The following is a 26186-nucleotide window of genomic DNA, read 5'->3' on the forward strand; positions in this document are numbered from 1 at the left end:
CAATGTTTATTCTTCTGATCCAAGAGCATGGAATGGTCTTCCATCTTTTTGTGTCTTCTTCAATTTCTTTCCTGAGTGTTTTGCAGTTCCTCGAGTACAGATCCTTTACCTTTTTGGTTAGGTTTATTCCCAGGTATCTTATGGGGCTATAGTAAATGGAATCGATTCTCTAATTTCCCTTTCTGTGTTTTCATTGTTAATGTATAAGAAAGCAACTGATTTCTGTATATTGACTTTATATCCTGCCACATTACTGAATTGCTGTATGAATTCTTGTAGTTTTGGGGGTGGAGTCTTTTGGGTTTTCCATATAAAGTATCATGTCATCTGTGAAGAGAGAGAGTTTGACTTCTTCATTGCCAATTTGGATACCTTTTATTTCTCTTTGTTGTCTGATTGCTGTTGCTAGGATTTCTAATACTATGTTTAACAAGAGTAGTGAGAGTGAGCATCCTTGATGTGCTCCTGATCTCAACGGGAAGACTGTGAGCTTTTTCCCATTAAGGATGATATTTGCTGTCGGTTTTTCATTGCTAGATTTTATGAAGTTCAGGAATGTTCCCTCTATGCCTATACTTTGAAGTGTTTTAATCAGGAACAGATGCTGGATTTTGCCAAATGTTTTTTTTTTTTTTTTTCCCAGCATAACAGTATTCATTATTTTTGCACCACACCCAGTGCTCCATGCAATCCGTGCCCTCTCCTACACCCACTACCTGGTTCCCCCAACCTCCCACTCCCCGCCCCTTCAAAACCTTCAGATTGGTTTTCAGAGTCCATAGTCTCTCATGGTTCACCTCCCCTTCCAATTTGCCTCAACTCCCTTCTCTTCTCCATCTCCCTTAGTCCTCCGTTCTATTTATTATGTTCCACAAATAAGTGAAACCATATGATAATTGACTTTCTCTACTTGACTTATTTCACTCAGCATAATCTCTTCCAGTCCTGTCCATGTTGCTACAAAAGTTGGGTATTCATCCTTTCTGATGGAGGCATAATACTCCATAGTGTATATGGACCTCATCTTCCTTATCCATTCGTCCACTGAAGGGCAACTTGGTTCTTTCCACAGTTTGGCGACCATGGCCATTGCTGCTATAAACATTGGCATCTGTACGCCAAATGCTTTTTCTGCATCAATTGAGAGGACCATGTGGTTGTTCTCTCTTTTCTTCTTGATTTATTTTATCACATTGATTGATTTGCAAATGTTGAACCATTCTTGCAACCCAGGGATGAATCCCACCTAGTCATGGTGGATAATCTTTTTAATGTGCTATTGGATCCTATTTCCTAGGATCTTGTTGAGAATCTTAGCATCCATATTCATCAGTGATAATGGTCTGAAATTCTCCTTTTTGGTGGGGACTTTGCCTGCCTTGGGGATCACTCTTCATAAAGAGTCTGGAAGTTTTCCTTTTGCTTAAATTTTTTGAAACAGCTTCAGGAAAATAGGTGTTGTTTCTTTTTTGAAAGTTTGGTAGAATTCTCCAGGGAATCCATCAGGTCCTGGGCTCTCTTTTTTTGGGAGGTTTTTGATCATGCTTTAATCTCATTACTAGATATTGGTATATTCAGGTAGTCAATTTCTTCCTCATTCAACTTTGGAAGTTTATAGTTTTCTAGGAATGCATCAATTTCATCTAGCTTGCTTAACTTATTGGCATATAACTGTTGATAATAACTTATGATGACTATTTATATTTCCTTGATGTTAGTTGTGATCTCTCCCTTTTCATTCATAATTTTATTAATTGAGCCTTCTCTCTTTTCTTTTGGATTAGTTTGGCTAATGGTTTATTGATCTTATTGATTTTTTCAAAAAAACAGCTTCTGGTTTCATTGATGCATTCTACTGTATCTCTAGTTTCTATCTCAGAATATAATTTTGATTAGATTCTGCTCTAATCTTGATTATCCCCCTTCTTTAGTGTGGATTGGCTTAATTTGTTGTTGATTCTCCAGTTCTTTAAGGTGTAGAGACAGCTGGTGTATTCTGGATTTTTCAACTTTTTTTGAGGGAGGCTTGGATGGCTATTTATTTCACCCTTAGGACTGCCTTTGCTGTATCCCATAGGTTTTGAACCCAAGTGTATTCATTCTCATTGGTTTCCATGAATTGTTTAAGTTCTTCTTTGATCTCCTGGTTGATCCAAGCATTCTAAAGCTTGGTGGTCTTTAGCATCCAGGTGTTTGAGTTTCTTCCGAACTTTTCCTTGTGCTTGAGCTCCAGTTTCAAAGCATTGTGATCTGAGAATATGCAGGGAATAATCTCAATCTTTTGGTACCTGTTGAGCCCTGATTTTTGCCTCAGTATGTAGTCTGTTCTGGAGAAGGTTCCATGTGCACTTGAGAAGAATGAGTATTCTGTTTTTTTAGGGTGGAATGTTCTGTATACATGTATGAGGTCTATCTGGTCCAATGTGTCATTCAACGCTCTTGTTTCTTTATTGATTTTCTGCTTGGATGATCTGTCCATTACTGAGAGTGCCATGTTAAGATCTCCTATTATTAATGTATTCACATCAATATGAATAATGTATTCATATCAATATTATTAATAGTTTTCTTAAGTAATTGTCTTTTCCCATATTGGGGGCATAAATATTTACAATTTTTAGATCTTCTTGGTGGATAGACACTTTAAGAATGATGTAGTGTTCTTCTGTATCTCTGACTACAGTCTTTAGTTTAAAATCTAATTTATCTGAGAATTTCTACCCCGGCCTTCTTTTGAGGCCCATTGGCATGAAAGATGCTTCTCCATCCCTTCACTTTCAGTCTGGGTGTATCCTTAGGTTCAAAATGGGTCTCTTGTAGACAACATAAGGATGGGTCCTGTCGCTTTATCCAATCTGCAACCCTGTGTCATTTTATGGGTGCATTTAGACCATTCATGTTGAGAGTGATTATTGAGAGATATGTTTTTATTGACATTCATGTTGAGAGTGATTATTGAGAGATATGTTTTTATTAACATGTGTTACCTGTGAGGTCTTTTTTTTCTATAGATTGTCTCCATATATTTCCGTTCAATGATATTCTTAGGATTTTTCCTCTTTTATAGAACCCCCCTTAAAATTTCCTGCAGTGTCAGCTTGGTGGTCGCATACTCTTTTAAACCTTGCTGGTTTTGGAAGCTCTTTATCTCTCCATCCATTTTAAATGTCAGTCTTGCTGGATAAAGTATTCTTGGCTGCATGTTCTTTTTATTTAGTGCCCTGAATATGTCTTGCCAGCCCTTTCTGACTTGCTGTGTTTCTGTGGACAAGTCTGACGTTATTCTAAGGGGCTTTCCTCCATACGTAAGAGATTTCTTTGCCCTAGCTGCTTTCAAGAGCTTCTGTCTACAATTATGATTCATCATTTTCACTATCGGGTGTCTTGAGGTCTTTCTAGATTCTATGATCTTGGGAGGAGGGCTTTCTGCCTCTAGTACACGAATGCTGGTTCCATTCACCAGATGGGAAAATTTTCATGGAGAATTTGTTCAACTATATCTTCTAGTCTTCTTTATTTCCTCTCCCACTCAGGGATTCCAATAATTCTGATATTGGAACGTTTCATGGTGTCATTTATTTGCCTAATTCTATTTTTGTGGCTTCTAAGCTGTTTGTCCCAGGTTTCCTCCAGACCTTTTTTTTTCTGTTTGTCCTAGATCACTAATTCTATCTTCTGTCTCAGTTACCCTAGCTTTTAGAGAATTTAGATTAGATTGGAACTCATTGAGAACATTGTGAACATCATCCCTGGTGGCTTTCACTTCTGCCCTAATCAATTACATTTTGTCATCCATGGCTTTGTCCAACCTAGCTATTGCCTGGATAATTGTTAGCCTGAATTCCCTTTCTGACATACTGTCTATGTCCATATCCAATAGCTCTGATGCAGAAGGCCCAGTCTCTGAATTTTTCTTCTGTTGGACATTCCTCTTCCTACACATTTTGGTGAGAGATGGCTGAACAGATGTGTAGCTGAATGTATTGACTGTGGTGCAGGCAAGGTGCACCCTGGAACACTTCTGAGCAATCAAGAGTCCCCACCCAAATGAAAGAAAAAAAAAAAAAAGAACAAAGTGGGGGAGAAAGATATAATAAAATAGAAGGCCCAGCACAAATGGTTCCCAAGGTAAAATTTATGAAGTATACAAACAAAAACAGACAAATAAAAAGACCGACAAAAGTAGATGACAAGAGAAAAGAAAATTAATGAATAAAAACAAAAAAAGAATCTTGTCAATAAGAACCCCAAGTATAAGATTTATATACTACCAGGACAAAAACAAATACACTGAAACACTGGCCGACAAAAAATATGGGAGAGTGGTTATAAACTCTCAGTGTGGGTGAGGAAGGTTTTTTTGATTCTTCCTGGATGCACCTTGATATATTTGTTAAAGGACTCAACTTTCCTAAAATAAGGGGGATTAAAAACTGGTTTGCCTATAGGGGTAGCATTGATTGGGGAAAGGGGATTACCTTGAAGTTTATCTCTATATAAATATTAAAAAAAAAGAATAAACTAACATAAAAGTAAATTAAAAATTAAAAAAATAGAAAAACACAGATATATGTATCAAAAAGTTCAGGTTAAAATGTTATTATGGAATTTGATAAACTGGACATCTCACTGTGATGGTAAATAGATTAAAAATTTATATATAAAAAAAGAACCAGAATAGTGGTAATGAATTAAAAATAAAAGTTTTATCTATGAAGTAGTGGTGGTTGTCCCCTTGTCTTTTTTTTTTGGGGGGGGGGGGTTGGCCTTCTGGGGGCGGGGCCTACCACATGGGTTTTCAGAGAGTCTTGCTAGAGTTAAGTCCTCCTGCCCGGATCAAGGGGTGGGCTCTGAGGAAACTTTTTTCAGTTTTGATCTCTGGAGGTTTTTTGTTTGTTTGTTTATTTGTTTTCTCTCCCCTTGGTAGCTTTTGATGGTTTTTGGAGGTTTAGAGGAACTCAGCCTCAGTCTGTTCCCCTCTGGGTGCTCCAGAGCACATAAATTCCCGCTCTGCCACTGGCAGAGCACATCTCCAGTCATGGTCTCTGGGGTCACAGGAACTCCCGCTTGTGCCCCAAACCATGATAGCTGCAGTTGTCTGGGCAGTTCTAGACTGCCAGAGATGTCCTGAGCAGTTATAGCACACTGAGATTTTCCCTCTGGCCCAGGCTGGGGGTGCTCAGACTCTCCACAGTCTGAGAGAGTGCCGGCTGGCACCTGCATGCACCTCTTTTTTTTGGGGGGGGGGCGGTGTGTGGGGGGCGTGACTCAGACTCTGGTGTTGTGGCGCATGCATGAAGAATGCAAAAGGTTGTGGTTCTGCCGGCTGGCGAGGCTCCCTTACCCTCACAGGACCTACCATCCAGGTGTGCCGATGACTCAGGGCACTCTTTTGTTGGGGTATTAATTTCCAATGGGTTGCTTCTGGTGGCTTCCTCCCCCTTTTGTTTATCTTCCAATATCAGTCCCATGTTCCCACTCCACTGCTGGCATCTTCTCCTTTTGTAGAGATCTAGAAGTGTATAATTCTAATCTCAGGCTGATTTCATGGGTGATCAGAGTTCCTTGGTAGGTAATCAGCTCATTTTAGGGTACAGGTTGAAATGGCAGCTCCTCCTACTTCCCCGCCATCTTGTCTCCCCTGATAAGTTCTTTATAAATCTTGGATACTAGCCTTTTATCCAATAAGACATTTGCAAATATCTTCTCCCATTCTCTAGGTGGCCGTTTAGTTTTGTTGACTGTTTTTTTTTTTTTTTGACCCCATGAATTAATGTTTTTTTTTTTTATTATTATTATAAACATATATTTTTATCCCCAGGGGTACAGGTCTGTGAATCACCAGGTTTACACACTTCACAGCACTCACCAAAGCACAAACCCTCCCCAATGTCCATAATCCCACCCCCTTCTCCCAACCCCCTCCCCCCAGCAACCCTCAGTTTGTTTTGTGAGATTAAGAGTCACTTATGGTTTTTCTCCCTCCCGATCCCATATTTGCTGCACACAAGCTTTTTATCTTTTTTTTTTAATTATTAATTTTTTTATTTTTTATAAACATATATTTTTATCCCCAGGGGTACAGGTCTGTGAATCACCAGGTTTACACACTTCACAGCACTCACCAAAGCACATACCCTCCCCAATGTCCATAATCCCACCCCCTTCTCTCAAACCCCCTCCCCCCAGCAACCCTCAGTTTGTTTTGTGAGATTAAGAGTCACTTATGGTTTGTCTCCCTCCCAATCCCATCTTGTTTCATTTATTCTTCTCCTACCCACTTAAGCCCCCACGTTGCACCACCATCATATCAGGGAGATCATATGGTAGTTGTCTTTCTCTGCTTGACTTATTTCGCTAAGCATGATACGCTCTAGTTCCATCCATGTTGTCACAAATGGCAAGATTTCATTTCTTTTGATGGCTGCATAGTATTCCATTGTGTATATATACCACATCTTCTTGATCCATTCATCTGTTGATGGACATCTAGGTTCTTTCCATAGTTTGGCTATTGTGGACATTGCTGCTATAAACATTCGGGTGCACGTGCCCCTTTGGATCACTACATTTGTATCTTTAGGGTAAATACCCAATAGTGCAATTGCTGGGTCATAGGGCAGTTCTATTTTCAACATTTTGAGGAACCTCCATGCTGTTTTCCAGAGTGGCTGCACCAGCTTGCATTCCCACCAACAGTGTAGGAGGGTTCCCCTTTCTCTGTATCCTCGCCAGCATCTGTCATTTCATGACTTGTTGATTTTAGCCATTCTGACTGGTGTGAGGTGATATCTCATTGTGGTTTTGATTTGTATTTCCCTGATGCTGAGTGATATGGAGCACTTTTTCATGTGTCTGTTGGCCATCTGGATGTCTTCTTTGCAGAAATGTCTGTTCATGTCCTCTGCCCATTTCTTGATTGGATTATTTGTTCTTTGGGTGTTGAGTTTGCTAAGTTCTTTATAGATTCTGGACACTAGGCCTTTATCTGATATGTCGTTTGCAAATATCTTCTCCCATTCTGTCAGTTGTCTTTTGATTTTGTTAACTGTTTCCTTTGCTGTGCAAAAGCTTTTGATCTTAATGAAGTGCCAAGAGTTCATTTTTACCTTTGTTTCCCTTGCCTCTGAAAAGAGGTTGCTGACTGTGTTATTCTCTAGGATTTGGATGGATTCCTGTCTCCATTTAGGTCTTTCATCCATTTTGAGGGTTTTTTTTTTTTTTTGTGTGTGTGTGTGTGTGTGTATGGTGTAAGAAAATGGCCCAGTTTTATTTTAATAAATGTGGCTGTCCAATTTTCACAGCACCATTTATTGAAGAGACTGTCTTTTTTCCACTGAATATTCTTTCCTTCTTTGTTGAAGATAGTTAACCCTAGAATTGGTCCTCCATTTCTTATTTCTCTATTCTGTTCCATTGATATGTGTGTCTGTTTTTGTGCCGATACCTTACTGTCTTGATGATTAAAGCTTTGTAATAGAGCTTGAAATAGGGAATTGTGATGCTGCCGCTTCGGTTTCAAGTTTGATCATTTCTATTCAAGTCTTTTATCTTTCTCTACAAATTTTAGGATTATTTATTCCAGATCTGTGGAAAACCTTGATGGTATTTGTTAGGAATTACATTGAATATGTAGATTTCTCCAGATAGTGTAAATATTTTAATGATATTTATTCTTCCAATCCATGATCGTGGAAAGTTTTTTCCATTTCTTTGTGTCTTCTTCAATTTCTTTCAAATGTTCTGTAGTTATTAGAGTACAGATCCTTTACATCTTTGCTAGGTTTGCTCCTAGCAGTCTTAAAATTTTCGGTGCAATTGTAAGTGGAAATGAATCCTTAGTTTCTTTTTTTTCTTACCTGTCTTGTTCCTATGTATAGAAATGCTACTGGTTTATGTGCATTTATTTTATATCCTGCCATTTCTCTGAATTGCTGTCTGAGTTCTAGCAATTTTGGGGTGGAGTCTTTTGGTTTTCCACATAAAGTATCATGTCATCTGCAAAGAGTGAGAGTTTGACCTCTTTGCCAGCTTGAATGTCTTTTATTTCTTTTTATTGTCTTATTACTGAGATTAGGACTTTTAGTACTGTGTTGATCAACAATGGTGGATATGCCTGTTGTGATCCTGACCTTATGAGAAAATCTCTTGTTTTTCCTCATTGAGAATAATATTCACTGTGGGCTTTTTGTAGATGGGTTTCATGATATTGAGATATGTTCTCTCTTTACCTGCACTCTGGAGAATTTTAATCAAGACAGGATGCAGTATTTTGTCAAATACTTTTTCTGAATTGATTGAGAGACTCATTTGGTTCTTGTCCTTTCTTTTATTAATATGATGTACCACATTGATTGATTTGCAAATGTTGAACCAACCTTACAGCAGGAATATATCCTACTTGGTCATGGTGAATATCCTTTTAATGTACTGTTGAATCCTAGTGGGTAGTATCTTGGTGAGGATTTTGGCATCCATGTCCATCAGGGACAGATCTGTAATTCTCCTATTTGGTGGGGTCTTTGTTTTTGGAATCAAGGTAATTCTGGCCTCATAGAGTGAGTTTGGAAGCTTTCTTTACATTTCTAGTTTCCTGAAACAGCTTCAGAAGAATAGGTATTACTTCCTTAAATGCTTGGTAGAATTTCCCTGGGAAGCAATCTCTCATTTGTTGAGACATTTTTGGTTACTGGTTCAGTTTCCTTGGTGGTTATGGGTCTGTTAAGGTTTTCTATTTCTTTCTGTTTCAGTTCTGGTAGTTTATACTTTTCTAGGATTGCATCCATTTTTTCCAGATTGCCTAATTTGTTGGCATTTATTTTCTCATAATATATTCTTATAATTGCATTTCTTTGGTGTTGGTCTTGATGTTTCCTCTTTCATTCATGATTTTATTAATTTAGGTCCTGTCTCTTTTCTTGTTGAGAAGTCCAGGGGGGAGTTGTCAGTGTTATTAATTCCTTCAAAGAACCACCTGCTAGTTTCATTGATCTGTTCTACTGTTCTTCTGGTTTCTATTTCATTGATTTATGCTCTAATGTTTATTATTTCTTTTTTCCTTCTTGGTTTATCCCTTATTTTCTGTGTTTTTTTCCCCCAGCTCCTTTACATGTAAGGTTAGCTTGTGTATTTGAGATTTTTCTAATTTTCTGAGAAAGGCTTGTATTACAATGTACTTCCCTCATAGGACTGCCTCTGTTGTATCCCAAAGGTTTGAATAGTTGTGTTTTCATTTTCATTAATTTCTTTGAATTATTTTTAGTACTTCTTTAATTTTCTGTTGACCCATTTATTCTTTAGTAGGATTCTCTTTAACCTCCAAGTATTTGTGTTCCTTCCAAGTTTTCTTTTGTGATTGTGTTCAAGTTTCAAAGCATTGTGGTCTGAAAATGTGAAGGCAGTAATCCCAATATTTTGGTACTGGTTGAAACCTGATTCATGACTCTGATATGATCCATTCTGGAGAATGTTCCATGTGCACTCAAGAAGAATGCGTATTCTCTTCCATTGACTTGGAATGTTCTGTTTATATCTATGAAGTCCATCTACCCCAGTGTGTCATTCCAAACACTTGTTTCCTGGTTGATCTTCTGCTTCAATGATCTGTCCATTGTTGTGAGTGGGGTGATAAAGTCCTCTACTATTATGGTATTATTATCAATGTGTTTCTTTAATTTGGTTATTAATTGGTTTATATAATTGGCTGATCTCAATTTAGGAGCATAAATCCCATGTGAGTGCACACTCCTGCAGTGTGCACTCACACATAATTCTTAGATCTTCTTGCTGGACAAACCCTTTAAGTATGATATAGTGTTCCTCTTCATCCCTTACTATGGTCTTTGGTATAAATCTAATTTGTCTATTATGAGGATTAGTACCCCCAGCTTTCTTTTGTGGTCCATTAGTATGATAAATGATTCTCTACATCCTCACTTTAAATATGGACTTTTCTTTAGTTCTAAAATGAGTCTCTTGTACATAACTTATGGATGGGCCTTGCTTTTTATCCAATGTGATAACCTTTGTTCTTTGATTAGATCATATAACTCATTGACATCCTAGTAACTATTGAAAGATATGAGTTTAGTATCATTGTATTATGGTAAAATCCCTGTTTCTGGAGATTGTCACTGTTTCACTGGTCTTTGTTACTTTTGGGCTCTCCATTCACTTACAGGATCCTCCTAAATATTTTTTGTAGGGTGATTTGGTGGTCACATATTCTTTGAGTTTCTTTCTGTCCTGGAAGCTTTTTATCTCTCCTTCCATTTTGATTGACAGCCTTACTGGATAAAGTATTCTTGGCTTCATGTTTCTCTCATTTAGTACCTGAAATAGATCATTACAGCTCTTTCTGGCCTGCCAGTTCTCTGTGGATAGGTGTGTTTCCAGTCTAATGTTCTTACCCATGTAGGTTAAGAACCTCTTGTCTCCCACTGCCTTCAGGATTTTCTCTCTGTTTCTGAAATTTGCAAGAATCACTATTATATGTTGGGGTGTATCTATTTTTATTAGTTTGGGGAGGGGTCCTCTCTACCTCTTGGACTTGAATACCTGTTTCCTTCCCCAGATTAGGGAAGTTCTGAGCTATGATTTGCACAAATATACCTCCTCTCTCTTTCTTTCTCTCTCTCTCCTTGGGGACCACAGTAATTCTAATACTGTTTCATTTTATGGCATTGCTGATTACTCAAAGCCTCCCCTCATGGTCTGTCAATTGTTTTTCTCTTTTCTTCAGCTCCCTTTCTTTCCATAAACTGTGTTCTATTTCACTGACTCTGTCTTCTTCATTTACCATAGCTGTCAGAGCATCCAATTTAGACTGCATCTCAGATAGAGTATTTTTTTAATTTCAGCCTGATTAGATTTAATTTCTACACCAAGAGATTTGCTAGTACTTTTATGCTTTTTTCAAGCCCAGCTAGTTGCCTTTATATCTGTGGGAGAGGGTATTACCTCCGGTTCTTTTTTTTTTTTTTTTACCTTTAATTTTTTATTTTTTTTATAAACATATATTTTTATCCCCAGGGGTACAGGTCTGTGAATCACCAGGTTTACACACTTCACAGCACTCACCAAAGCACATACCCTCCCCAATGTCCATAATCCCACCCCCTTCTCCCAAACCCCCTCCCCCCAGCAACCCTCAGTTTGTTTTGTGAGTTTGTTGTGAATTCCCACTAGTTATTTTACAGGTACAGAGAAGAATGGATGGGGGAGAGACTATGATCTCCCAGGGTGGACAAAACAGGGTGATCCACTTGGTCCTGAATGTCTTTTGATCTGTGTGTTAGAAGACGCTAAATCCCAAAATTGTAAAAAACAAAAACAAAAACAAAAAACAAACAAAAAAACAAAAAAAAACAAAAAACAAAGCAAAAGCAAAAAACAGAACTTAAATATGTACAAAAGTAAAACTGAATACAGTGAAAGGAAGCTGGAAATTAAAAAAATACACACACACACTCACACACACACACCTGTAAAATGTAGAAGTAAAAAAACAAAAGTTTAAAAAAGTTTTAAAAAGACTTAAAATCAAAGAAGCTAGTTGAACAGGGAAAAAGGGAGAAAAAAGATATGGAAAAATTTAAATGAAAAGACAAAAGAATCATGAGGGAAATCAAGTTCTATATACTATTTTCACGTAGCACTGCAGTTTTGCAGTCCTATTTGGTCCATTAACTTGCTGTTGTCCTGTTCTTCCAGCTGGTGTTCCAGGGGAGGAGCCTGATATGCTGATTATCAGGTATTTTTGCTTGGGTAGAGTTGCACCACCCCTTGCCAAGGAGTGGGGCCAGGCTCAATATAAGTCGGTTGCTCTGCATGGCTTTTGCTCCCTGATGTCTTTCCACACCTCTTTAAAGGGTGAAAATTAAAATGGCCAGCTTGATCTCTAACCCTGGAACTGAAAGATCACAGTGTGTACCAAACTCTGCAGACTCCTGCAGTGTGCACTCACACACATCCTCCCTGAGAGAGGCTTAGGGGGTCACCCTGTTCCTGCAATTTGCTGGGCCCCCCACAAGGACAACAGTCACCTGATCAGGCCTCAGTTTACAGTGGATGCTGAAGTGAGTTGAGAGCCTCTTTCAGGGCTCATTGAGCCTGACAGGATTCCCTGCTCCAATGCTTGGGAACTCTGCAGGATCAGAAACCACTGTTCTTCCTGTGATTCTGGGGTTCTTGAGACCACACGGTCCCACCTGGGATACTATCTCTTTACCACTGAGCACCTTTCAGGCAGGGCCATCTCTCACTGAGGCAGGTTTCTAAAGGTTTGGATTTTGCTCCCAGAGCTGTATCATTTTCTGGTAGCAGGCTGACTTAGGCTCCCTCCCCCCACCATTTGTCTTCCCATATCTCCACTCAGTTCACTTCTCCACACTCCTGCTTTGCAAAAATGGTCGCTTTTCTAGTTGTAGAATTTTAGCCATTCTTTTCTTACATCTCAGGTGGACTTCTTAAGCATTCAGGATGATATGATAATTCTCTAGCTAAATTTAGGGCACCAGATGAAATGAAGTCCCCCATTCTTCCTCCCTCTTGCCTCCCTCTCATCTGTTATATGAGTATTTTTGTATAATACTGTCTATATCCTATCATGTTCTGTTAATAACTAAAACAACTGGCAATATAGGATGATGCAATCTGATTTAGATGAAAATATACAGATATGCTGAGTGATAGCTTTCAAGTTTTTGAAAATAATATGTGGTGAATATAATCAAATGAATCCATAAAATTTAATATTTTCATTAAACCAGGTATACAGAGCTCTGGCATAGACCGATTATTCCCAACACTTTCCCACCCTCCACTCTGTGTGTTTAGGGAGAATGCCACCTTGTCTCAATTATTCTGTCCTAGAGCCCAGTGCTTGACTGAGCTGCTCAGTAAATACCTCTCAAAATACTGCAATTGGGAGAGGCCTCTTTTTTTTGTAGATTTCCTAGAGGACACCCCCCCCAAAGAAAAAACATTGAACTTTACAGAATTATTTATTATTTCTTTTCAGAATTCATTGTTTATGCACCACACCCAGTGCTCCATGTAATACGTGCCCTCCATAATACCCACCACCTGGCTCCCCCAACCTCCCACCCCCACCCCTTCAAAACCCTCAGATTGTTTTTCAGAGTCCATAGTCTCTCATGGTTCATCTCCCCTTCCAATTTCCCTCAAATCCCTTCTCCTCTCCATCAACCCATGTCCTCCATGTTATTTGTTATGCTCCACAGAATCGTTTTTGATCTGCCTTGTTTTCCTTGAAGATGTTCTTCGTTGAATGTGGCTTCTTTTGTTGAGGGATCTGGGAGCCCCGCAGCACTCCTGCAATGTCTCCTGTGCACCAGAGGGCTCGTGACAAGGACCTTTCTCCACCTCAACAGAAGATGCAAGTTCATCTCCTTAAGGGCTTGCTTTACAATTTTAGTGAAATGCCTTAAGGATTATTTATTCTTCCATTTCTTTGGGACCTATTGACAGTTCCCTACAAGTAACAACCTACGGTACTAAATGGACTCACAGATGTCCCTTCTTACACATGCAGATACATGAAATTATAAATGACTGAATGAAGTTAGACTCTCACCTCATATGACAGAAAGTGAACTCTAAAAGGATCAAAAAGTTAAATTGAAGAGCTAAACTATAAATCTCACAGAAGAAAGCCAGAAGAAGAAATCTTCCTGACCTTAGGTTTGGCATCTGTTTCTTAAGGATGACACCAAAATCAACAAGTGGAAAACAGTTACAAGGATAAATTGGTCACCAACATGACTGCCTTTCCACTTGGTTCCCCACGTGCTCCAGGCACCAGGCAGGAACTGTACAAGTCATTGCTTCCCACAACCCACTCAGTGGCACTGGTTACATTCTCCAATTAAGAGATGGGGTCCAGAGGTTCAGAGCCTTGCCTCGGGTCACCCAGCTATAAGGAGGCTAAGAAGGGGCTAGAACTGCTATCCCGCTGCCACTGGACTCTGTACTCCATCCACATGGCTCCTCGCTAGAACTCAGAGGTGTGCAACTGCTCCATGTCCAAACCCAACTGCTCCACGTCCAAATCCCCAAACCTCACTGAACTCTGGGGGCAGTGGTTCACCTTACAAAAGGGACTTGGCCAGGGTCTGTTGTCTGATGATGGCAGGCCTTGGGTTCTCCCTACCAGCCAACCTTTATCTGGGCAGAAGGAGGTTTCTCCCTGGGTACCAATAACAAAGGTTCATGTAACCCAAGAGTTGAGAAGTCCCTTCTGCAGCATCTGGATGCAGCCTTCATATCAGGTGGGGCCCACAGGGGTGGCAAGTATGAATTCAACTCCTTCCTCTGTTTCAGTGTGGGAAAAGGAAGGGGCAGTTTCTTAAAGCCTCAGTTTCCTCATTAGTCAAACAGGGACAGCACTTCAGCCCTCCTCATGGAATTATTACAGGGATTGAGTGACATGATCCATGTTCCCAAAAGACACTCAGTAATCCTTAGGTGTACCTGCTTAAGGTAGCCCACTGTGAGCCCACTACTGTCATGGGCTCTGGGTCTCTGCCATACTCTTTCCTCTCAGTCTGGCAATCCTTCTTCCTCTGACCCCATCACTGCCAGTATGGGTGATCTGTCCTTCAGCTGGGTTCCCACAACACTGGTTTTCACCCATCAGACCCACACCAGCCCTGGAACTCGACATCACTCAGAGCTTGTGTCTGTGGCCCCTGGATAACCCTCAGTGTTGAGACCAGTACTCCATAGGTCCCTGAAATTTTGGCTGTTCTTCAGACACGATGTTGGGATGCCTGGGGACCAGTACTCTTTCCCTCCAAAGCAGGCAAAGTGAGCTGCCCTCAGCTCCATCATGCCTGTTGTCCCTCTCCTCCCACTGTGTAATCATTGGTACTGAGCATCTTAGGGCTCCTTGGCTGTCAGGATCCCAGTGCCTTTTGGTGGTTGGTGTCAAAAGTATTTTCTGAAGGTGAACATGGTTTTTCTTGGAAACATTGATAGGATGAAGCTTGGCCACTTGATATAAACCCACACAGAACCTGTGCCCTTGACCAATATGGCAGTGCCCCAGCCCATAACAGTCCTTCCCCTAGTGTTTGGAGCTCTCCTCTCTCACCTCATCCCCGTTCAGTGGTGTTTCTCTCTCTTGCAGGGGGAGCCCAAAATGTCCTCTCTCTGAAGGAACCTCTGGGGAGCTTCATCTTGTGGCAGAGTGGACAGGGATGGCTGAGCATGACCTCTCTTACAGCTTCAGATCAAGTGGACTCCCCCTCAGCTGACTTTTGAGATGAGAGAGGTCTCTCCCTTCTATTCACTTATGTCTTGAGCAGAAAACATAGCCCCCTCTCTCACAAAAACTGAACTTGGGGGATATCAAGCTTGGGGATGGCAGGAGTGGGGGAAGGGGTCACTTCTGGAGGAGCCTGAGGGGTGTGGAGGGGCTATGCTCAGTGCCAAAACCCCTTGCTGAGGCTCTGTCCATCCTGCAGCATCCATGAGCACCCAATGTGCTTTGTAAAGCTCTCTCTTGCTCATGGAGGTTCAAGTGGTTCTTGCTGTTGCCATTATATGTACATTTGGATGAACACATTCAGGTCATGTCTGTAATGCCCTGACCTGTGCTACCATTAGAGGTTCCTTCTTGAGAATAAAGGGCCCAACCAGGATGGACATGGAGCAAGCAGACAGGTGTGGCCCAGCCAACACCCCTCTGCTGTCCTGGAAAGAGGGCCTGGTTGCTCTAGTTAGAAGCTGAGTTATGGAGCAGGAAGGCCTGGAGTGGCTGGGGTGTGTCTTGGGATGGGGCTTGGATGAGTTTATTCCAGGGCATGGTACAAGGATGCTTGTCAGGAGAGGACCCATGAGGTCGGTATAGGCAGGCTCTTCCCTGCTCCATGGGTCACTCCCAGGTACCCTGATGGTCTCCCTGCTTGTTTGTCCTCCTCATCATTTCAAGGCTCATCTGTCGTCTCTGAGGTCCCTCCTTTCCTAAACAAGGCTCCTTTTAAATAAAGAGAGCAGAGATAGAGGATCCTGCAGCCAATACTCCCAACAATGTGAGTAAAGTGTGTTCCAGAAATTGTGCTTATAGGAATCAGTCCTAAAGAAAAAGAGATTTATGGCAAAGATGTACTCTTCATTTTATGAGACTCAAATAATTTAAAATGTCCAATTGTTTAATAGGTGGTGCTGCTGAGTAAATGATTTGTGATCACTGAAAATGTCCAAGGGGACAGGAGCAGCAGTGCATGTCTTCTGTGGGTACCTCAGGCAGAACAAGAACCTAGCTTTGGAACCTTCCCTTCCCCACCCTACCTCACACACACACACACACACACACACACACACACACACACACTGCACTTAGAGGGAAAGTACTAGAAGAGGGATACCATGTGTTATGGGCAATCATTTCTTGGTAAAAGGAATGTATCTTCTTTTCTTCATATTTATATCATTAGTGTACTAAATAAACATAATATGGCTAAAACCTTAACTATTTACTTTATTACCTGGTATCTTTTTAATAAATGGGAAGATTTAATATGCAATCTTAATGTTTTTATAATATGCATGTTAGCATAATTTAGAGTTGAACTCACCTGGGACTTGGAGAACCCATTTTCAAGATGGCTTCTTCACTCAACTATTTGTCTGGCATATCTACTGTAAATCCTGATAAGGGGAAACATGGTCATAGTATAGAAGAATATGTAGAATGGAAGATTTTGATTTTAAACATATTTGGAAAATAAGATCTGCTATAAGAAGACAGGCTTGATTGTGGCCTGGTATTTTGCTTACATTGTATCATATGGGTGAAGGCTACTGAAGCAGAAGAATGATAGGGAATATCATTAATAAAGAGATGGAAAAAATAAAAAGTAGAAATTGTAGAACAGAAGTACAATAACAGATACAAAACATTCTCTAGGAGGGCTCAACTCAGTTTTGGTTGTTAGAAGCAAGTATCAGTGAACTTGAGGACAGTTGACTGAGATTCTCCAATCTGAGGAACAGAAAGAAAAACTGAATCCAGAGTAAAGAACTGGGATTTAGAGATCTGTGGGGCACCATAGAAAGTAGCTTAGAAGTTATACACATACATATATTTGTATGTATAATGTGTATATGTGTTTTATATATGTATATAAAATATATTCAGATTTACCCTTTCAGTTTTCCTCCCAATCTGTCTACAAATACGGTTTTTATGATCTTACATAATGGCAACTTTGTCCTTAGAGTGTCTTAGGCTACAATCCTTGGAATCATGTTTGACTTCTCTATTATAATTACAACCTATAATAATCTTTAGGTAGTCCTGTTAGCTCTAACTTCAGAATGTATCTGGAGTCTGACTGCTTCTGTCTTATAGTGTACATTTGTGGAATGAGCCACTATCAGAGCTGGTCTGAATTAGTGAACTTGCTCCTTATCTGGCCTCCTAGCTTCTATCCTTGTGTTTTCCAACAAGAGCAGTTAGAGCTGTTCTAACACCTGTCCACTACTCAAAACTCACACTCACCACTTCACTCAGAAGAGAAAGCCATGTGCTGGTAGTGTCTTACAGGGCCCTATAGGATTTATGCCCTACACATAATTGCTTATCATTCAAACCACTCTCCATCTTACTCCACTTCAGTCCCAGGAGTTGTTTAACAACCTCAGGCAGCAGCCACCTGAGTTCTTTGCACTGGCTGTTCTCTCTGTGTTTTGCTTTCCCCAGATGTACACATGGATGCTCCCATGTCCTCCTTTAAGTATGTGGTCAAAAGTTACCTTCACAATGAAACCGTTTCTGTAGTGTAGTGGTTATCACGTTCGCCTCACACAATGAAACCTATTCTTAACATCCCATTTAAAAAGAAAACTCTGGCATTCCCACTATCTCTTATCCTGCTTGATTTTTTTCCATAGCCTTATTGTAAATTACCATCTTGTTTTGGTTTATGTATCTGCATTTTCTGTGAGAATGTAAATACTTTGAGGGAGACAATGGTCAATTTCATTCAACAATGCTTTGGAGAATGTGGACTACATGTATAGCTTGGTGTCCTTTTTCTTTCTTTTTTTTAAGATTTTATTTATTTTATTTGACAGACAGAGATTATAAGTAGGCAGAGAGGCAGGCAGAGAGAGAGGGGAGGAAGCAGGCTCCCTGCTGAGCAAAGAGCCCGATGCGGAGATGGATCCCAGGACCCTGAGATCATGACCTGAGCCAAAGACAGAGGCTTTAACCCACTGAGCCACCCAGGTGCCCCGCTTGGTGTCCTTAAAACAAACAAACAAGCAAACAAACAAACAAAAACCATGAACTTTTCTTAATATATTGAAATATGTGTTGAAAATATTATTTTTATTATTATATTCTATCACACTGATCATTAATTCATTTTATGTATTTGGGCAAAATGAAATGGTTATATTTTTTATATATTAACCCAACTCTATCATAGACATTTTATATCACAGAAATACTAGGTAAAGGTGTATTGGTATTTTTCAGGGAGCCTGATTTATATTTCTCAAGTGTCTATCTAAAAGTTGTACTGACTTACATTCCTCTTAACAGTGAGGGAGGTGGCCTTACACAGCTTTAAGAATAGAGATTCTAGAGTCCATGCACCTGGTTAGAACATCAACTCTGCTACTGGCAATGTGTGTCCAGACACATTAGCCTCAGTCTCCTCATTTATAAATCAGTAATGATGGAGTTTCTCTCATTAGACTGTTGTGAAGATTAATTGAAAGAATCAACCTTACATAGCATCGGCATAGAGAAAGTCCTCAAGAGATGTCAGGTGTTATTTAAATTTGTATTGTTACTTTTATTTCAAAATTATGCATTTTCATAAGACCAGACTGAGTTTAATGTATTTATTCCAAACCTGATATGTGGATAAAAGTATGCCTTGTTAAGTTTTGCTTACTGAGGATAACTTTTTAATGCTCTTTGGCCTATTTGTCCTCCTCCTTTTAAAAAATAATTTTCCTAAATTCTTTCCTCTTCTTTCCCTTCAGGTTTCCTTCACTTACTGATTTATAAATACTTTTTCTATGTTAAGGATATTAGTGCTTTGTCATAGGGCTAAAATAATCACAATGGAACTTTATGTGAATTAGGAAAAAGGACTTCTAAGGGACAAACCCATGCCTAGTTAGCATATATTGTTTCTTGGATGGGTGGAGCACAGGGTGGATGTCAGCCCTAACTGACCCTTTGGCCAGTTGGCCTTGAACACTTAAAGTCTGCACAACTCTATATAGTGATTTTGTGGGTCATAGGATTGGAAATTGAGTTTATAAGCTTATAGTTGGATTTACGTTTTATTGCGGTGCTTCCTAAAATACAAAGGTTTTAAAAATGTTTACATATTTTTGTATATTGTTATTTTGCTTTCTGAATTTTTCTATTACTAGCTTGATATTTATGGTGTAAGTCAGGGTTTTCAGGGAAGAGAAGAGGACAGGGACAGACAGAGACAGAGACATAGAAAGAGAGATATTTATTAAAAGGAATGGCTCATGTGTTTTTCAGAGCATGCAAATCCAAACTCTATTGTTGGACTGGAAGACTAGAGTCCCAGGAGAACTGATGGTACAGATGAAATCAAAGACCATGTACTGGAGAGTTCTTTCTTGGTGGGGAAGGTGAGTGTTTTTGGTCTATTCAGGCCTTCAGCTGATTGGATAAGGCCCACCTATCTTATGGAGGAAAATATGTTTTATTTAGAGTTCATCTCATTCAATGTTAATTTCATCCAAAAACACTCTCCTAAATTGACGCATAAAATAAGTCATCATATTTAGGCAACATTTCCCTACCTCCATGCAAATATTCACTTGTTTTAGCTGTCATAAGCTTCTCCATTATTCTTGGGTCAACATAGTGTATTTGTACCTAAATAATAACTACATATCAAAAACAAGTGACATTGATGCACAAAGTTTACTTCTATACTTTTTCTTTATTGTTTATAATCTGTGTGCTTTAAATGGAGAAACAAACTTAGAAAGATTTTGTGATTCCTTTTATGTGAAATACAACTATCTGAAGCCAAGATAAAAGGTGATACTTTATACTATACCAGATACGGAATTGGCAGTGAAATGTCTTATAAATGCAATTGTGCTTATATACCTAATATGGAATTGATGCCATGTGAATAGTTGTAAATATGATTATCATTCATCAGAACATTCAAGATATTTGTAATTAGCATGCAGACTTTAGCAGAAGATCCTGAATTAACTTAAAATGATTTGGTGAGGTAAGTGGATAACAATCATAAATAATGTGCAAAGTAGCCCAGACACCAGGAGAGTTCATTATTCATGACTATATGAATCTGAAGAAAACAAATATTTTGGCGCATGCCAATGTGATGTCCCAAAGTATTGTGCTTGATCAAAATTACATAAAATAATATGCAACATTGGCAGATTTTCAGTATATTTTAAAATATAACTTGTTGGGATGCCTCGGTGACTCAGTTGGTTAAGTGTCTGCCTTTGGCTCAGGTCATGTTCACAGGGTCCTGGGATGGAGCCCTGTTGGGCTCCCTGCTCAGTGGGGAGCCTGCTTCTCCCTCTTCCTGCTGCTTCCCCCTAATTGTACTCTCTCTCTCTCTCTAATAAATAAATAAAATCTTTAAAACAAATGTGACTTGTTAATTTTATTATCTAAAGGAAAGGCACATTTTTTGGTGTATTAACTGCATACATATACATATTATCCTGCTTAAGCTATTAAAATAATTGTACCTGGTTCATAGAATCTGACATCTTTAAAATCTTTCTTCCTTTGTCACTTGAGTAAATGAACATGATTTAATAGTGCAAATTTCCACTTATAGTTTATTCCTTAAGCTCCATTTTAGTAATTGTCCATCAATGTCCCATCTTTAAGGGATTATTAATTTGATGGGAGAGAGGATATATATACTTATATCTAAAGTCCAAAGAAGACTCAAATCTGAAGTCCTCTAACTTCTTAAAGTGATGCTTTTCTGGAATTATTTTCTAGGAGGAGCAGAAAGAGCTTATCAAATCCTCTATAGAATCATATATATATATGTATGTATATATGATTCTATAGAGGATTTGATAAATATATATATATATATTTTTTTTTTCAGAAGTTCTGTTCAGGTATAGTAGATTTGAAATACAGGTTGAGGGATTGGGCAGCACCAGCAGTGAGCATCTAACTCCGGGCAGTAAACAGCCTTTGATAGACATTTAGTGAATGTGTGTCTGAACATACAAATCAACCAGAGACTAATTCATTCATTATTTTTTACATTGAAATTGTTGGAGGAAATAATACTAACTTGTCAGTTAAAATCAATTTTGTCATTTTTATATTTGTTTCCTAAGTAGCATTTGTAGGTATACAAAATCAACAACATTTGTTTGTGATTATAATTTTAACATTTACAATCTTTAAATGCCTTTGTAAATGATAAAGTGTTCTCTGAAATCAGAACCCTATTTAAGTTAATTTATTCCTCTTCTTTTAGCATCCATTTTTAAAAGAGCTTTATTGACATATAATTTACATACAATTCAATGGTTTTTAATACATTTACAAAATTGTGCAACTGTCACCAATATCTAATTCCAGAGCATCTTTACTTCAATAGCAAGTTAAACATTTTTTCCTGAATTTCCATTTGATTATTTTGACTTTCCACTCACCTAATCTCTAGAGCACACTACTGAAACCCAGTTATGCTTTATGCTTTCAGGTGAAAATTTTCATAGCCACAGAGCAAAAGTATACCAATAAAGAATACCCATTATGGTCTGAATTATGTATGCTAGCTGGTGTTAGTGTCATCTAAGAAAACTTGTGAAGAGATTCTGAATTGTGATTATTTCCATCTTGTCCACAGCAATGTTTAACATCAGATGTATAAGCCCATTCTAAAGAGGGGTAACACCTATTCCTAAAAAGTTTTGCAATTAAATCTTTTAATATACTTCACTAGATAACTTCAAGAGGAACAAAAGAGTCTGAATCCCTGTTATCCACAAAAACCTGATTGAGACTGGTGTTATTTGAGGAGATTTAAACAGATAGAATAACCATGAATTCTTCTAGATTTTAAAATTCTGTCACAGTGCCATGTGCCATCATTAGAATATTTCAGATCTGGAACATGTAACTTTAGCTCCACATAATAGGCCTTACCAAACTATTATTTCATGTTATAGTCTTCAATTTTATAAAGGGCCAATATAATAAAAGTTCATACAAAGGACAGTTCTGCATCATTTGTGAAATTACTCATGAAGAATTCTGTTAGTATCTTTATCAAAACGTTTATACAATATCTTCCTCTTAGTGAGTGAAGTAAGTGCTGTAGTAAGTGCTGAACTTATCAATACTCATGTATACTGTGAAAGCTATGCCTCTCCCCAACTATTGCCTAGTTTTATGCTGAGGTCCTTGTTGAAAGATCTTAAAAATATTTATTTCATTGAAGCCATTCTAAAATCTTGTCATAAGTAGTTTATACACTGTAAATCTACAAATGAGTTGGATCATTGGCCTTTTAATCCCAAACCCAACTGATCAATAGAGATGACAAGATCTGTAATAAAATGTGGGATCGAGGGCACTGTATAAACCTTAGGTTAATTAATTTATTTTCTTTTATACTGATTGCTTTATTAACTAAATTGAGAATGGGAACTTTCAGTGTTACATAGACATGGTCTGAATGAGTGAGCATGTGAACAAGCAAATGAATACAGAAGATAAGGTAGTTTCACTACTACTACTACCAGAAGTCCCTGAAGTTCCTGGATTGTCTAGGTTTCAAAGCAAGCATTGTGGAGAAGACTGTGTAACTCCATAAATTTGTTTAAAAATCATTATGTTTCACACTTAAAATGGGTGAGTTTTGGTAGGTAGGTACATTTTATCCGAATAAATAGCTTTAAAAAATAAAAACAGGAAGATTTTAAGCAGCCTTTACATGGGAGACAAGCAAACTCTATTGTTGGACTTGGATCTAATCATTCCCATATTGTATTTCACATTTTGTCTTTAAAATTAAAATTACATTCAGATAAAATTAGGTGATCACTTTCATGTACCTGGTAGTTGGCAGGCCCTTTCATGTCCACCTCCTTTCTTTATATAGATTCAGGACACAATTTGAAACTTGAGATAGTGGAGCTGTAGAATTATGCCTTGTATCAGAATTTGTGTTGTATGGACTCTGCACTTCACAACACCTCCAGCATTTTTACTTTATATTTTTCTCTGGGATCTATGTGGCCACTGTGCTGGGTAACCTCATCATTGTGGTCACTGTAATTTCTGACTCCCACTTGCACTCCTCTCCTATGTACTTCCTGCTGGGAAATCTATCTATCTTTCTTAGATATATGGCTAGCCTCATTTGCCACCCCCAAGATGATCAGGGACTTTCTTAGTGATCGAAAGCTCATCTTCTTTGGAGGATGTATGGCTCAAATCTTTTTTCACTTTATTGGTGGGACTGAGATGGTACTTCTGGTTTCCATGGCCTATGACAGATATGTGGCTATATGCAAACCTTTGCATTACATGACCATGATGAGCCGGAATACTTGCATGGGTCTGGTGTTGGTTTCAGGGGTCACTGGATTTGTGCACTCCATCAGTCAAGTAGCTTTTACTGTGAATTTGCCTTACTGTGGCCCCAATGAGTTGGACAGCTTCTTCGTACCTTCCTCTCAGGATCAAGCTTGCCTGCATAGACACCTATGTCTTAGATATATGTATGATATCAGACTGTGGGTTGCTGTCCATGAACTGTTTTGTGTTCCTCTTGGTGTCTTACACTGTTATCCTCATCACTGCCTAACAGCGTGCTGCTGGTGGAGTATACAAAGCACTCTCTACTTGCTTTGCACAATCGTACTAGTCATACTCTTCTTTGGGCTCTGCATTTTCATTTATATGTGGCCTTTCAGTCAGGTCTCTGTGGACAAGCTCCTGTCTGTGTTTTAAACCATTTTTACTCCACTTTTGAACCCCCTTATCTACACAAAGAGGAATAAAAAGATGAAAACCACTATGAAGAAACTGGGTAACCAACACATGACATCACTGAATTCCACCTTTCCTTATATCTACATGTTCTTACTCATTTAGGGAATATCTTTTCTTTAAAAGGATTCTGCATAAAGATTTCATTCTGATGTTTTATTGATATATTTAATTGATAAATATTGATATATTTATTGTGTTATATTTCTGAGAAATAGTTGATTACAACAAAAATCATGTAGTTTTATTCTATATAATTTTATACTTTAAATACAATTTTATCATATAACTTTATAGTATCACTACCTTATAAGACATATCACAATATAATAATTTTAATTTTATCATATTTTATACAAATGTAATTTGTAATTATAATATAACTGCATTATAATTTAATATTAGTAGAATTATATAGTAAGTTCTATGTAATATAACTTTATGTAAACAGATATAATCTACATACACACTCAACCCACACATTGACTTTGGAATGGATTTAGCAATTTTCTATCTTTGTTAAACCAGATTTCTCTCCCTAGCTTATTTTGTCTACAGTATTTATAGAAAATGAATTTTAATTTCCTAATCATAGTTCAGTACAGCAAAACTGTCAGTTTTTAACCTTTTAAGACATGAAACATTCAGTAGAAGCAAGCAAGTGTGAGAATAAAATGCTCTATCAGTCTTTCTCCTGGTTTTGAAAGTCAGAGAGAAGGAAAAAGACACTGTTTCAAAATCCTATTTATTTAAAAGTATAGATTTTCCTGGAAATGTTTACTATACTTAAACTTTTTATTGAAAAAATGAATGTATGCCAGTGAAATTCAATTACAGAGGTTAATTTTCACACGGGGAAAATTGCTATTTCATGGCTCAATATTTCATGGTGTAAATTGAGAAATTGTGTAACGATTTAAAATGCATTGGAACCAGTCAGAATGGCTAAAATTAACAAGTCAGGAAATGACAGATGCTGGCGAGGATGCGGAGAAAGGGGAACCCTCCTACACTGTTGGTGGGAATGCAAGCTGGTGCAGCCACTCTGGAAAACAGCATGGAGGTTCCTCAAAAAGTTGAAAGTAGAGCTACCCTATGACCCAGCAATTGCACTATTGGGTATTTACCCTAAAGATACAAACGTAGTGATCCAAAGGGGCACGTGCACCCGAATGTTTATAGCAGCAATGTCCACAATAGCCAAACTATGGAAAGAACCTAGATGTCCATCAACAGATGAATGGATCAAGAAGATGTGGTATATATACACAATGGAATACTATGCAGCCATCAAAAGAAATGAAATCTTGCCATTTGCGACAACATGGATGGAACTAGAGTGTATCATGCTTAGTGAAATAAGTCAAGCAGAGAAAGACAACTACCATATGATCTCCCTGATATGAGGAAGTGGTGATGCAACATGGGGGCTTAAGTGGGTAGAAGAAGAATCAATGAAACAAGATGGGATTGGGAGGGAGACAAACCATAAGCGACTCTTAATCTCACAAAACAAACTGAGGGTTGCTGGGGGGAGGGGGTTTGGGAGAAGGGGGTGGGATTATGGACATTGGGGAGGGTATGTGCTTTGGTGAGTGCTGTGAAGTGTGTAAACCTGGTGATTCACAGACCTGTACCCCTGGGGATAAAAATATATGTTTATAAAAAATAAAAAATTAAAAATTAAAAGTAAAAAAAATGCATTGGAGTAGGAAAATAATAAAATGTAATGCATAAACTTTAAATAAACACTACATCAAATTATATCTTACAGTGCTGATTCCGTACCTTGGCAAGTCATCTATTAGGAAGTGTGTTTGAGTATAACAGAGTCAGATCTTATGCTGAGTTTTTAAATGTCCTTAGATCCTAAAAAGACTATTATAAGCAAGAGTTAACTTTTGTATTAACTAAACTAATGGTCAAAGAATTCAATTTTTTGTATGTTGATTCTGAAACATCAAACGAAAGGAAAGAATTGGGCAATGATTGGGTTACTTGAACAACCAAATGAAACTTCCAATAATTTTGGACAGTTTTTCAATAAGGAGAAGCATGCTCCTAGGTACTTCTGTTTTCTATTATGACTGTAATCTCATACATTTTCATGAACACTAGAAGAATACAGATTGAAAAC

The 26186-nt window shown here is 38.3% G+C and overlaps 1 pseudogene across 1 annotated transcript; it reads left to right on the forward strand.

Annotated features, from left to right (window-relative positions):
* The first annotated feature begins 19621 nt into the window (after positions 1–19621).
* Positions 19622–23864, forward strand: LOC309866618 (olfactory receptor 4K14-like; annotated as a pseudogene). Its single transcript has 2 exons — positions 19622–19653; positions 23187–23864. The product of its transcript is annotated as an olfactory receptor 4K14-like (transcript).
* Positions 23865–26186: the final 2322 nt, after the last annotated feature.

The sequence above is a fragment of the Mustela nivalis genome, assembly GCF_964662115.1.
Source record: "Mustela nivalis genome assembly, chromosome: 6".
NCBI lineage: Eukaryota > Metazoa > Chordata > Mammalia > Carnivora > Mustelidae > Mustela > Mustela nivalis.